The 12,399-nt window shown below is 50.1% G+C and overlaps 1 protein-coding gene across 1 annotated transcript in view; it reads right to left on the bottom strand.

The window, feature by feature from the left end:
- Positions 1-10,210, bottom strand: part of anapc1 (anaphase promoting complex subunit 1) — a 132,238-nt gene extending 122,028 nt beyond the window's left edge. Inside the window, exons 1-2 of the mRNA XM_078398895.1 lie at positions 10,103-10,210; positions 8,923-9,060 (exon numbers count right to left, since the gene is read on the bottom strand). The gene's annotated coding sequence lies outside the window, so the exon portion shown is untranslated. The remainder of the gene's footprint in view (positions 1-8,922; positions 9,061-10,102) is intronic.
- Positions 10,211-12,399: the final 2,189 nt, after the last annotated feature.

The following is a 12,399-nucleotide window of genomic DNA, read 5'->3' as shown; positions in this document are numbered from 1 at the left end:
ACATCGGGAACATTTTTCCTGCATCTAGCTTGTCCAGTGCTTTTATAATTTTATACGTTTCTCTCAGATCCCCTCTCATCCTTCTAAACTCCAGTGAATTTCTAGCCTGGGGAAAGCAGGCAACATAATCAGAGACTTGTCCCACCCGGGTTATTCCTCCTGCCCTCAGCTCTGGACTGGGCAACACCTGGACATCAGGATGCACAAACACACCCACCCCAGCCAGTGCCACTTTCCCCAGCTACGCACTCCACGATACTCCAGCACTTTGTGTTCCCGGCCGTGGATAAAGCCGTGTTTGGAGATTGTGAGCTACATTTGAAGCTTCAGGCAATTGAACAGGGCCAGGGGTTGTGGGGGGAAGGCAGGAGAATGGGAGATAGATCAGCCACGAATGAATGGCGGAGTAGTCTTGATGGGCCGAATGGTCCAATTCTGCTCCTGTCACTTATGAACACAATTAACCGATCGGGTTCGGGACATGTCTGAGCAGTAAGAGGGCAAGGAAGGGATAACTGGCAGGTGTACACCTGTCAATGCATCCTGTGTTGGAGCCTCAGTTATTTACTGCATCTGTAAATGACTCAAATGATGGGATAGAATGCTCTCCCCACTTTCCCATCAACTGCCCTGGATCCCACCCGCCATGCTGCATACTAGGGCACTTTTCCAGTGATTTACCATCGATCACCCATTCACACTAGTTGTACGTTAGAAACCCTTTTGTGCTCCCTAATAGTGGCGCAGCGGTAGAGTTACTGCCTTACAGCGAATGCAGCGCCGGAGACTCAGGTTCGATCTTGACTACGGGCGCTGTCTGTACGGAGTTTGTACGTTCTCCCCGTGACCTGCGTGGGTTTTCTCTAAGATCTTCGGTTTCCTCCCACACTCCAAAGACGTACAGGTATGTAGGTTAATTGATTAGGTAAATGTAAAAATTGTCCCTAGTGTGTGTAGGATAGTGTTAATGTGCGGGGATCGCTGGGCGGCGCGGACCCGGTGGGCCGAAGGGCCTGTTTCCACGCTGTATCTCTAAATCTAAAAAAAATCTAAACACTAGGGGCGATTTTACAGATACAGCACATAAACAGGTCCTTCAGCCCACCGAGCCGCACTGATCAGTGATTACCCCGTACACTAACACTATCCTACACACACTAGGGACAATTTACAATTTTGCCAAAGCCAATTAACCCACAAACCTGTACGTCTTTGGAGTGCGGTAAGAAAGCTCACGCAGGTCACGGGGAGAATGTACAAACTCCATGCAGACAGAACCCGTAGTTAGGATCAAACCCGGGTCTCAGTAGCTGTAAGGCAGCAACTCTACCGCTAGGCCTCCTGGTGGAGATGGAGCAGCAACGAATGGAAAAAGCTGAAACAGCCCAAGTCATCTTCAGCAAGGATCAAAAACTCGAGAGCATAGCTTTACGGTGAGAGGGGCAAAGTTTAAAAGAGACGCGCGGGGCAAGTTTATTTACACAAAGGGTGGTGGGTGCTTGGAAAATGCTGCACGGGTTGATTGTTGAGGTAGATAGATAGTGACATTCAAGAGAGTTTTGGATAGGCACATGGATATGCAGGGAATAGAGGGATATGGATTAACCCTAATGCAGGCAGATAACAGATGATCTTGGCTTCATGTTCGGCACAGATGTTGTGGGCCAAAGGGTCTGGTCTGTTGCTGTCCTATTCTATGTTCAATGATCAGTCAAAGCATGGCGTGAGAATTAAAGAAACATGACCTAACAACTCATTAGTGTGTCTTTTTTTTAAAACTTTAAAACATTGTTGTGTGGACCCTAAACACAATTTTAAAAGCTCTTCTAAAAGGTCACTCCCAGCACATTGGAAAAAACGCACGTGATCACATGGAAACTACAAACACCGTACAGACAGCACCTGTAATCAGGATTGAACCCGGGTCTCTGGCGTTGTAAGGCAGCAACTCTGCCGCTGCGTCACTGTGCTGTCCCAAAAGACTAAAGAAATTCCTCCTCTCCGTTCTAAAAGTTTGTCCTTTTGTTGTGAGGCTGTGCCCTCTGGTCCTGGATCTCCCACTGGAGGAAACATCCTCTCCGTATGACGGACCCTTTGCAAGTGCGGTGTTTGGCTGACCCCACTGACTGACCAGCGAGCGGAACATTGGGAGGGATCTTCTGCATCATGTTGGAGGGATTCCGTGTTTAGGTTGAGGTTTATTATTGTCATGTGTACCGAGGTAGAGTGAAAAGTCAGCCTTTCTCACAACTTTAATCTCTGCGTTCTCCTCCAACCATCTGCCTCTTTGCTTGTGTCCACCTATTACCTGCCACGCATTGTCCTGCCCCTCCTCTCTCCCAACCTTTTCCATCCCCAGCCCTCCATAATCAGTCACCTATCCATATACTCCAGAGATGCTGCCTGGCCCGCTGAGTTTTCGTTTTTTTGTAGAGATACAGCGCGGAAACAGACCTTTTGACCACCAAGTCCGCGTCGAACATCGATCACCCGTTCACGCTTGTTCAATGTTATCCCACTTTCTCATCCACTACACTAAACACTATACACTAAGAGGCAATTTGCAGAGGGCCAATTAACCTACAAACCGGCACGTCTTTGGGATGTGGAGGGAAACGGAGCATCCGGAGAAAAACCTACAAGGTCACAGGGAGAACATACAAAGCACGCAGACAGCACTCAAGGCCAGGATCGAACCCGGGTCTCTGGCGCTGTGAGGCTGCGGCTCTACCAGCTGCACCACCATGCCACCCACTCCAGTTAAACCCAGTTACTCCAGCACTTTGTGTTCTATGCAGAGAAAAGCTTTGTTTTGCATGCTATTCAATCAAAATCAGATAATGCTGTGCATAAATACAACCAAGCCAAACTCAAGTACAATAGGTAGAGCCGATGAAGAAAGACTTTAAGAGCAACTGTATAGGATGATAGTGGATCTTTCACAGGGGACCAACACGCAAAGTGGAGATGGTGGGGGAACTTGGAGTCACAGTGACCTTGAACGTCCATGGAATTAATAAACCAAGATGGAGTGATGGAACTTTTTCCTGCCAACATACACATCTCAGCATAACCTGGTGGCATTTCACACTCTCTGTAGTACATTGTGTAATGTTGGCTTGGGGTTTGGAAGTAATCCAATTAACAAAGGATCTTGTGTCTCATCTTGTTTCATTTCATGGAAACAGACCCTTCTGCCCAAGTCGTCCATGCTGACCAACATGCCCAACCTGCCCGTTTGGCCCATGTCCATCTAAACCTTTCCTATCCATGTACCTGTCCAAGTCTCAGTCTCAGTCTCAGCTGAATTTGGATGGAGTTTACACATTTGGCCAACCCAACCTGGAATACCTGATGTTCACATCACATTAGCTCTGACCCAGCACTTAACTAAGCTATCGATATCTATGCATACATCAAGGTACCAGTCCTTAGCTTGCCAGCTTCCAACGAGTTTATAAATCGTGCGGCTCCTCACTGCCAGCCTGTAACCCACTCTTTCTGCAGAGAGCTGTTAGTTTAGTTTAATTAAGTTGAGTTTAATTTACTTTAATTTAGTTTTGTTTATTATTATTGCCACATGTGTCAAGGAACAGTGAAAAGCTTTTTTGTTGCATGCTATCCAGTCAGCAAAAAGACTAAACATGATTACAATCAAGTTGTTCACGATGTACAGATATAGGATAAAGGGAATAACTTATAGTGCAAGATACAGTCAGATTAAAGAAAGTCCGAGGGTTTACAATGAGGTACATAGCAGCACGGGACCACTCTAGTTGGTGGAAGGATGGTTCAGTTGCCTGATAACAGCTGGGAAGAAATTGTCCCTGAATCTGGAGATGGGCATTTTCCCATTTCTGAAAACTCACGCCTGATGGGAGAGGGGAGACGAGGGAGGGATTGGAGTGAGACTGGTCCTTGACGATGCTGGTGGCCTTGCTGAGGCAGCGTGAGGTGTACAATTCACAGCTTCAGTGCAAAGCAACGTTCCGACTAGAAGAAGAGTACAATAATACAAGTCCAGCCGTGGTCAGGAGATCTGGAAATGTTCCTCGTGGATGACATGACACTAATTAAATCAGTTGGTGCAGAATCAATTGTTGGGGTGAAGTAATTCATAATAAGAGGGCGTGTATTTAACACTGCAACAGTCGATGCAAGGAAAAAACAGCCTTGAACACTTTTAAGTGCTATTTATAAACATTAAATGACTTGAAATTACACGTATGGCTCACTGCTGTTTATTGAGCTGTGTAAACAAACCCTCCCTTTACATTAATCTGTTTACACATCAATAAAGAACACCTACCACTCCATTCCTTGGCCACACTTTGGGAAATCTGATCACCCAGCTGTGCTTCTACTCCCTGCCTACAAACAAAAACTAAAGGAGGAGCATCCGGTACAGAGTTGTGAAATGCTGGTCAACTGACACGGATGACATCCATCCCACGCGACTGCTTTGAGTCAGTGGACTGGTCCATATTCAGGTATTAGACAATAGACAACAGGTGCAGGAGGAGGCCATTCGGCCCTTCGAGCCAGCACCGCCATTCAATGTGATCATGGCTGATCATTCTCAATCAGTACCCCGTTCCTGCCTTCTCCCCACACCCCCTGACTCCGCTATCCTTAAGAGCTCTATCTAGCTCTCTCTTGAATGCATTCAGAGAATTGGCCTCCAATGCCTTCTGAGGCAGAGAATTCCACAGATTCACATCTCTCTGACTGAAAAAGTTTTTCCTCATCTCTGTCCTAAATGGCCTACCCCTTATTCTTAAACTGTGGCAAACTTAGTCAATGTTCATACTGCTCGGGTGTAAACTGGCCAAGCGAAATATGAGAGGCTCATTCACCACAGTTAATTCCAGTCCATTTTGGAGAAATGCAGCAAAAGTTGAGGGCAGCACAATGGCAGTCACAGGGAGAACATGCAAACTCCACGCAGAGAGCATTCAAGGTGGGGATTGAACCTGGGTTTCTGGCGCTGTGAGGCAGCAACTCTATCAGCTGTGCTACCCTTAGTTAGCAATGATGCAGCATATTTAAGGAGCTGAGTGGAAAATGTAGATCCTACGTGTTAAGTCAACTGTTCGTCGTAGATAGGTACTCTTCACTATTTAATGAACAGTTGGCTCTGTCCTCTCCATAACTGAATACATTCTATAATGAACAACAAAATACAATTTGTGAACTTAAAAATAACACTATAAAATGCATAGTGCTACATGGTTACTGCAACTCAAAAGCTACTGACATATTTTAAGAAAAGTGCAAAACCTAAACGCTTTTTGAAACAAACTGAACCATCCTATCGCCAACTGGAGAGTAGTTCTGACCTACCATCTAACTCATTGGAGACCCTAGGATACTTTTAATTGGACTTCACCTTGCACTAAACGTTATACCCTTTACCCTGTATTTGTACACTGTGTGTACGGCTTGATTATAATCATGTATAATCTTTCCACTGCCTGGTTTGCACGCAACAAAAAAGCTTTTCACTGTACCTCGGTACATGGATTAATAATAAACTGAACGAGGCTATGTATGCTGGCTTGACTTTTGGATTTAATTATATAATGGGAGCTCGATCGTATGTAAGAGTATTCATAAGTCGGGTGTTCGTAACCCTGGACAACTTGTACCTGTTAGCAGCCTTTTCTGGAGAATCTGTCCTCTGTTAAATCAATATTCTGTTGTCAAATAAGCTAAACAAACAGTTGTATTATTATCCAGACATGATGTGCTCCACGTGACTGGAAAGGTAGATAACAGGACTGATTATCATACTAGTTCTGCTTTAAATTTTCAGCTAAAAAAAAGACACAAAGTGCTGGAGTAACTCAGCGGGTCAGGCAGCATCGCAGGAGAACATGGATAGGGCATTTACAACAACAACAACAACTGGGACTTGAAAACATCATCAAATCTAGCGAGTCTTATAGACTGCCTCAGTGTACTGTTTCTATGTCTGAAAAACAAGTCTCGACCCGAAACGTCGCCCATTCCTTCTCTCCCGAGATATAAGAAAATAACTGCAGATGCTGGTACAAATCGATTTATTCACAAAATGCTGGAGTAACTCAGCAGGTCAGGCAGCATCTCGGGAGAGAAGGAATGGGTGACGTTTCGGGTCGAGACCCTTCTTCAGACCGAGATGCTGCCTCACCTGCTGAGTTACTCCAGCATTTTGTGAATAAATACCTTCGATTTGTACCAGCATCTGCAGTTATTTTCTTACACTGTAGTTTATCTAAAATATGCTTATGTTTAATAATACTTGTACTGAACTGTATGGAAAGATGAATTTCACTGTACCTCGGTGTATGTGACCATTGAACACTAACGTGGCGTTTCGGGTCCGGACTCTTGCAAAACAATCTTACACCATCTCTGGAGAAAAGGTGATGTTACGGGTCAAGACCCTTCTGCAGAGCCAAAATGTCACCTATTCCTTTTCTCCGGAGATGCTGCCTGTCCTGCTGAGCTCCTCCAGCTTTTTGTGTCAATCTTCGGTTTAAACCAGCACCTACAGTTCCTTCTGGCATACCTTGCACCCTCTCTCTCTCTGCTTCCTACCATGAAGACAATTCCTCCTATTTTACAGCTTTCTGTTCCCCCCCTCCACAGTTTGAAGAAAGGTCCCATCCGAGACGTCTCCTTTAATGGTGTCTAGAACTGTTGCCCGACCTGTTGAATTACACTAGCACATTGCGTCTTTTTTTTTGTAAATCAGCATCTGCAGATCTCTGCCAGAAACCAAACCTTTGCCAAGCAAGGAAACATCAATTCTGAGCATTGATGCTACGTTATTAAAAAAAATTGTTCAGCCAGTCAACATTTGTGCTTTGTTTAAAAATGTACCTAACTTTAACCTTTCAAACGTGTTTTAAGTTGCAGAAGGGGTCGGTGGAGAACAGAGGTAACGCCTATAATTGGCACCAGACCGAAGATGACCATAAGGTGGCAGAGCTGCAGAGTTGCTGCCTCACAGCGCCAGAGACCCAGGTTCAATCCTGACCACAGTTGGTCTGTGTGGAGGTTGTACGTTCTCCCTGTGACCCGCGTGGGTTTTTTTCCAGATGCTCTGGTTTCCTCCAACGCTCCAAAGACATTCAGGTTGGTAGGTTAATGGCTTCAGCAGAATAGTTCAGTGTAGGATTGTGCTGGTGTACGGGGTGATCGCTTGTCAGCACAGACACGGTGGGCAAAGGGCCTGTTTCCACACTGTATCTCTAAAGTCTAAAGTTAAGTTTTTAGTTTTTTGATTTAGTTTTAGAGAAGAACAGACCCTTTGACCCACCGAATCTGTGCTGACTAATGATATCCCGTACACTAGTTCCATCCTACACACCAGCAGTTAATCACAGAAGATAATTAACATACAAACCTGCACATCTTTGAGATGTGGGAGGAAACCGGAGCACCCAGAGAAAACCAAAGCGGTCACAGAGAGAACGTACAAAGTCCGTACAGACAGCACCCGCAGTCAGGATCAAACCATGGTTTCTCACGCTGTAAGGCAGCAACCCACGCGGTCACAGGGGAGAGCAACTCTACCACAGCGCCACCGTGATGCCCTGGGGTGACGTGGGACTGTATGTGGCAGATAATAGGTGTACGAGGTGGCTGATCTGGCACTCTGGTGTCAGGACAACAGCCTCCTCTTGAATGTCACAAAAACTAAGGAGTTGATTGTAGACTTTAGAAGGGCTCAACATCTGAGGACATACACGCCACTGGAGTTAAATGGGTCTACTGTGGATAGGGTGAGCAGCTTTAAATACCTGGGAGTCCACATCACAGAGGATCTGACATGGACAACACACATTGCCGCACTGGTGAGTAAGGCAAGGCAGCGCCTTTACCACCTCAGACAGTTGAGGAAATTTAGAGTCTCTCTGAGGATCCTTCAGTGCTTCTACTCTGGGGCTGTAGAAAGCATCTTGTCCGGGAACATCACAATCTGGTTTGGGAACAGCTCTGCCCAGGACAGGAAGGCTCTGCGGAGAGTAGTGCGTTCGGCTGAACGCACTATGAGAACTACACTCGCCCCCCTGCAGGACCTATACATCAGGAGGTGCAGATCCAGGGCCAGCAACATTATGGGGGACCCCTACCACCCCAGCAATGGACTGTTCCAGCTGCTATGGTCAGGCAAACGCCTCCGCTGTCACACTGTGAAAACAGAGAGGATGAGACGGAGTTTCTTCCCACAGGCCATCAGGACTGTTAACTCGCATATCACCAGGGACTAATTTAATTTACTGTATTAATCTATTTTTTGTGTTAAAAAAATCATTTTTTTTCTATTCTGTTTTATAGTTTAGCACAATCCGCAGGCGTTGCCACTTTCATTTCACTGCACATCTTGTATATGTATGTGACAAATTGACTTGACATGCCAAGGCAGTTTTTAAAAGGCTGATAGTTGGAACAAAGGCCAGAGATAAGTGGAGAAGGTGTGAGACAGGTTTGAAGACTTGTGGATTGTGAAGCCAGGTGGAGAAAAGTAGCTGGGGGGAGAGAAATGGAGGGGGAAAATAAGTGGGAGTGCAAATGGAGCACAGGTGGGTGAGGGGAGGAGGGGGGGGGAGAAAAGGGGGGTTGTGGGGACGGTAGTTAGAGGTTACCTAAACTTGGAAAACTCAACGTTCATATCGTTGGGTTGTAAGCTACCCAAGCGGACGGAATATGAGATGCTGTTCCTCCAGTTTGCATGTGGCCTCACTCTGGCAATGGAGGCGACCCAGGGCAGATGTTATAAGAATAGTTGAAACTCAAAATTGATCCAATCTCAATTAATTCAAAGAATGTAAGGCATCACACACTTAATCCCCTGCATTTGTTCCTCTCCCACAACATAATTCTACTTAACTGGTGACATTAATACTTTACACCATACACAGTAATATTTACCAAGACTTGCAATGGATTGCTGTTTGGTCCAACTCCAGTTTTGTTGAAGGCAGCCACTCGGACCTTGTTTGCAACTTTTGTTGCCACAATATGAATACTGTGGGTCTGCCCGTCATCTTGTGCAAGTTGTTTTATACCCTGGAAGCAACAAAAGGCAAAATAAAAATGGAGTCAAGAGTAATTAAATGATACTGAAGGATTTGCTTCAAAATGACCCCAAAACCAAAAACACAGACATCCAAACAACTCACCATCCATAATGCAAAAGGATGTCAAAACTGTCACATATGATTTATGAACCTATCTCCCTGCAGATAACCCATATCCCTCCATTCCCTGCATATCCACATTCATATCTAAACATCTTTTAAATGCCACTAACACATCTCCTTCAACCATCACCCCCGGCACCATGTTCCAGGCACTCACCACCCTCTATGTCAACATTTAAAAAACGCAACTGTCTCCAACACCTCAGTAGCACGTTCCAATCACACAGCATCCTCTGTGTTGAAAACAACGTATATCTCCTTTAAACTTTGCCCCTCTCACCCTAATAAGTTTGATTTTTTTCCATCCTGGGAAAAAGGTTCTGAATGTCCAGCCAATCGATGCCCCTCATAATTTTTGAGATTGAGATTATCTGTAAATGAAAATCGAAATGTGAAATAAAACCCAAAATACCCTCTGTGATTGTGTGTGTCATTGTTTATTTTTATTGCTCTATTGCTGGACTGTGGGTGACCTTTCATTTCACTGCACATCTTGTATGTGTATGTGACAAATAAACTTGACTTGCGCTCCAAAGTCCTAGTCTGCTCAACCTCTCCCTGTAGCTCGGGCCCTCGTCTCCAGGCAACATCCTCGTAAAACATATCTGCGCCCTTTCCAGCTCAAAGACATCCTTTTATTCACAAAATGCTGGAGTAACTCAGCAGGTCAGGCAGCATCTCGGGAGAGAAGGAATGGATGACGTTTCGGGTCGAGACCCTTCTTCAGACTGATGTCAGGGGGGCGGGACAAAGGAAGGATATAGGTGGAGACAGGAAGATAGAGGGGAAGGGAGGGATCCTTCCTCTCGCAGGGTGAGGACAACTGAATGTAATGCTCCCATGTGCACATTATGAGAGGCAGGGCTGGAATAGTGGGGGAAAGTCCATGTCCCTGGAGCATGGGCTACCTGCTGCCTGCACATCCACCCTCCGCCGCCGGGCGGGGCTGTACGCTCAGCGGGCCGAGGGCTCCATGCAGTTTCCGCCGCGGCCGCCGGGGGCGACGTGAGCAGTCTGGAGCAAAGATACTAACTAGTCTGGAGTTGTGGAAAGTGTTAGAGAGGGAGGGGAGAGGGAGGGGGGGGGAGGGGAGAGGGAGGGGGGGGGAAGGAAAGAGGGAGGGGGGGGAAGGAAAGAGGGAGGGGGGGGAAGGAAAGAGGGAGGGGGGGAAGGAAAGAGGGAGGGGGGAAGGAAAGAGGGAGGGGGGAAGGAAAGAGGGAGGGAGGGGGAAGAGGGAGGGAGGGGAAGAGGGAGGGAGGAGGGGGGGAAGAGGGAGGGAGGGGGGGAAGAGGGAGGGAGGGGGGGAAGAGGGAGGGAGGGGGGAAAGAGGGAGGGAGGGGGGGAAGAGGGAGGGAGGGAGGGGGGGAAAGAGGGAGGGAGGGGGAAGAGGGAGGGAGGGGGGAAAGAGGGAGGGAGGGGGGCAAAGAGGGAGGGAGGGGGGAAAGAGGGAGGGAGGGGGGAAAGAGGGAGGGAGGGGGGGAAGAGGGGTGGGAGGGGGGGGGAAGAGGGAGGGGAAGAGGGAGGGGGGAAGAGGGAGGGGGAAGAGGGAGGGGGGAAGAGGGAGGGGGGGAAGAGGGAAGAGGGAGGGGGGAAGAGGGAGGGGGAGAGGGAGGGGGAGAGGGAGGGGGGGAGAGGAGGGGGGAAGAGGGAGGGGGGAAGAGGGAGGGGGGAAGAGGGAGGGGGGGAAGAGGGAGGGGGGGAAGAGGGAGGGGGGAAGAGGGAGGGGGGGAAGAGGGAGGGGGGAAGAGGGAGGGGGGGAAGAGGGAGGGGGGAAGAGGGGAGGGGGGGAAGAGGGAGGGGGGAAGAGGAGGGGGGGAGAGGGAGGGGGGGAAGAGGAGGGGGGGAAGAGGGAGGGGGGAAGAGGGAGGGGGAAGAGGGAGGGGGAAGAGGGAGGGGGGAAGAGGGAGGGGGGAAGAGGGAGGGGGGAAGAGGGAGGGGGAAGAGGGAGGGGGGAAGAGGGAGGGGGGGAGTGGGAGGGGGAAGAGGGAGGGGGGAAGAGGGAGGGGGAAGAGGGAGGGGGGGAAGAGGGAGGGGGGAAGAGGGAGGGGGGAAGAGGGTGGGGGGGAAGAGGGAGGGGGGTTGAGGGAGGGGGGGAGAGGGAGGGGGGAAGAGGGAGGGGGGGAAGAGGGAGGGGGGGAAGAGGGAGGGGGGAGAGGGAGGGGGGGAGAGGGAGGGGGGGAGAGGGTGGGGGGAGTGGAGGGGGGGAGAGGGAGGGGGGAGAGGGAGGGGGGAGAGGAGGGGGGGAGAGGGAGGAGAGGGAGGGGGGAAGAGGGAGGGGGAGTGGAGGGGGGAGAGGGAGGGGGGGAGAGGAGGGGGGAGAGGGAGGGGGGAGAGGGTGGGGGTGAGGGAGGGGGGAGAGGGAGGGGGAGTGGAGGGGGAGGGGGGAGTGGGGGGGAGAGGAGGGGAGAAGAGGAGGGGGAAGAGGGAGGGGAAGAGGGAGGGGGAAGAGGGAGGGGGAAGAGGGAGGGGAAGGGAGGGGAGGGTGGGGTTGAGGGTGGGGGAAGAGGGAGGGGAAGAGGGAGGGGATGAGGGAGGGGGAAGAGGGAGGGGATGAGGGTGGGGAAGAGGGAGGGGGAAGAGGGGAGGGGGATGAGGGAGGGGAAGAGGGAGGGGGAAGAGGGAGGGAAGAGGGTGGGGAAGAGGGAGGGAGGGGAAAGAGGGAGGGAGGGAAAGAGGGAGGGAGGGGGAGAGGGCGGGAGGGGAGAGGAGGGAGGGGAGAGGGAGGGAGGGGGGAGAGGGAGGGAGGTAGGAGTGGGTGGGGGGTGGAGAGGGAGGGAGGGGGGGAAGAGGGAGGGAGGGGGGTGAAGAGGGAGGGAGGGAAAGAGGGAGGGAGGGGAAAGGAGGGAGGGAGGGGAAAGAGGAGGGAGGGGAAAGAGGGAGGGAGGGAAAGAGGGAGGGAGGGAAAGATCGGGAGGGAGCGGAGGGGTTTGGGGGTCTGAGGGAGGGGAGGGGGGAAAGAGGGAGGAGGGGGGGAAGAGGGAGGGAGGGGGGAGGAAGGGGGAGTGGGGAGATAGTTGGGATTGGATAGAGGGGAGTGGGGTCGTGGCTGGAGAAGGAGTGGGGGTGAAAGAAGAGAGAGGGAGAGTCAAAGGGAAGGGGGGGAGAGTGAGAGAGGAGGGAGGAGTTAGTGTCGGGGAGAGAGGAGGGAGAGGGAGGGGGGAGGGAGGGAGGAGGGGTGGAGAGGGGAGAGCCCGGGTCGGGGAGA

The sequence above is a fragment of the Rhinoraja longicauda genome, chromosome 5 (genome assembly GCF_053455715.1).
Source record: "Rhinoraja longicauda isolate Sanriku21f chromosome 5, sRhiLon1.1, whole genome shotgun sequence".
Taxonomy (NCBI): Eukaryota; Metazoa; Chordata; class Chondrichthyes; order Rajiformes; family Arhynchobatidae; genus Rhinoraja; species Rhinoraja longicauda.
The sequence above is the reverse complement of the archived record's forward strand: the minus strand, read 5'-3'. Positions and strand labels throughout refer to the sequence as shown.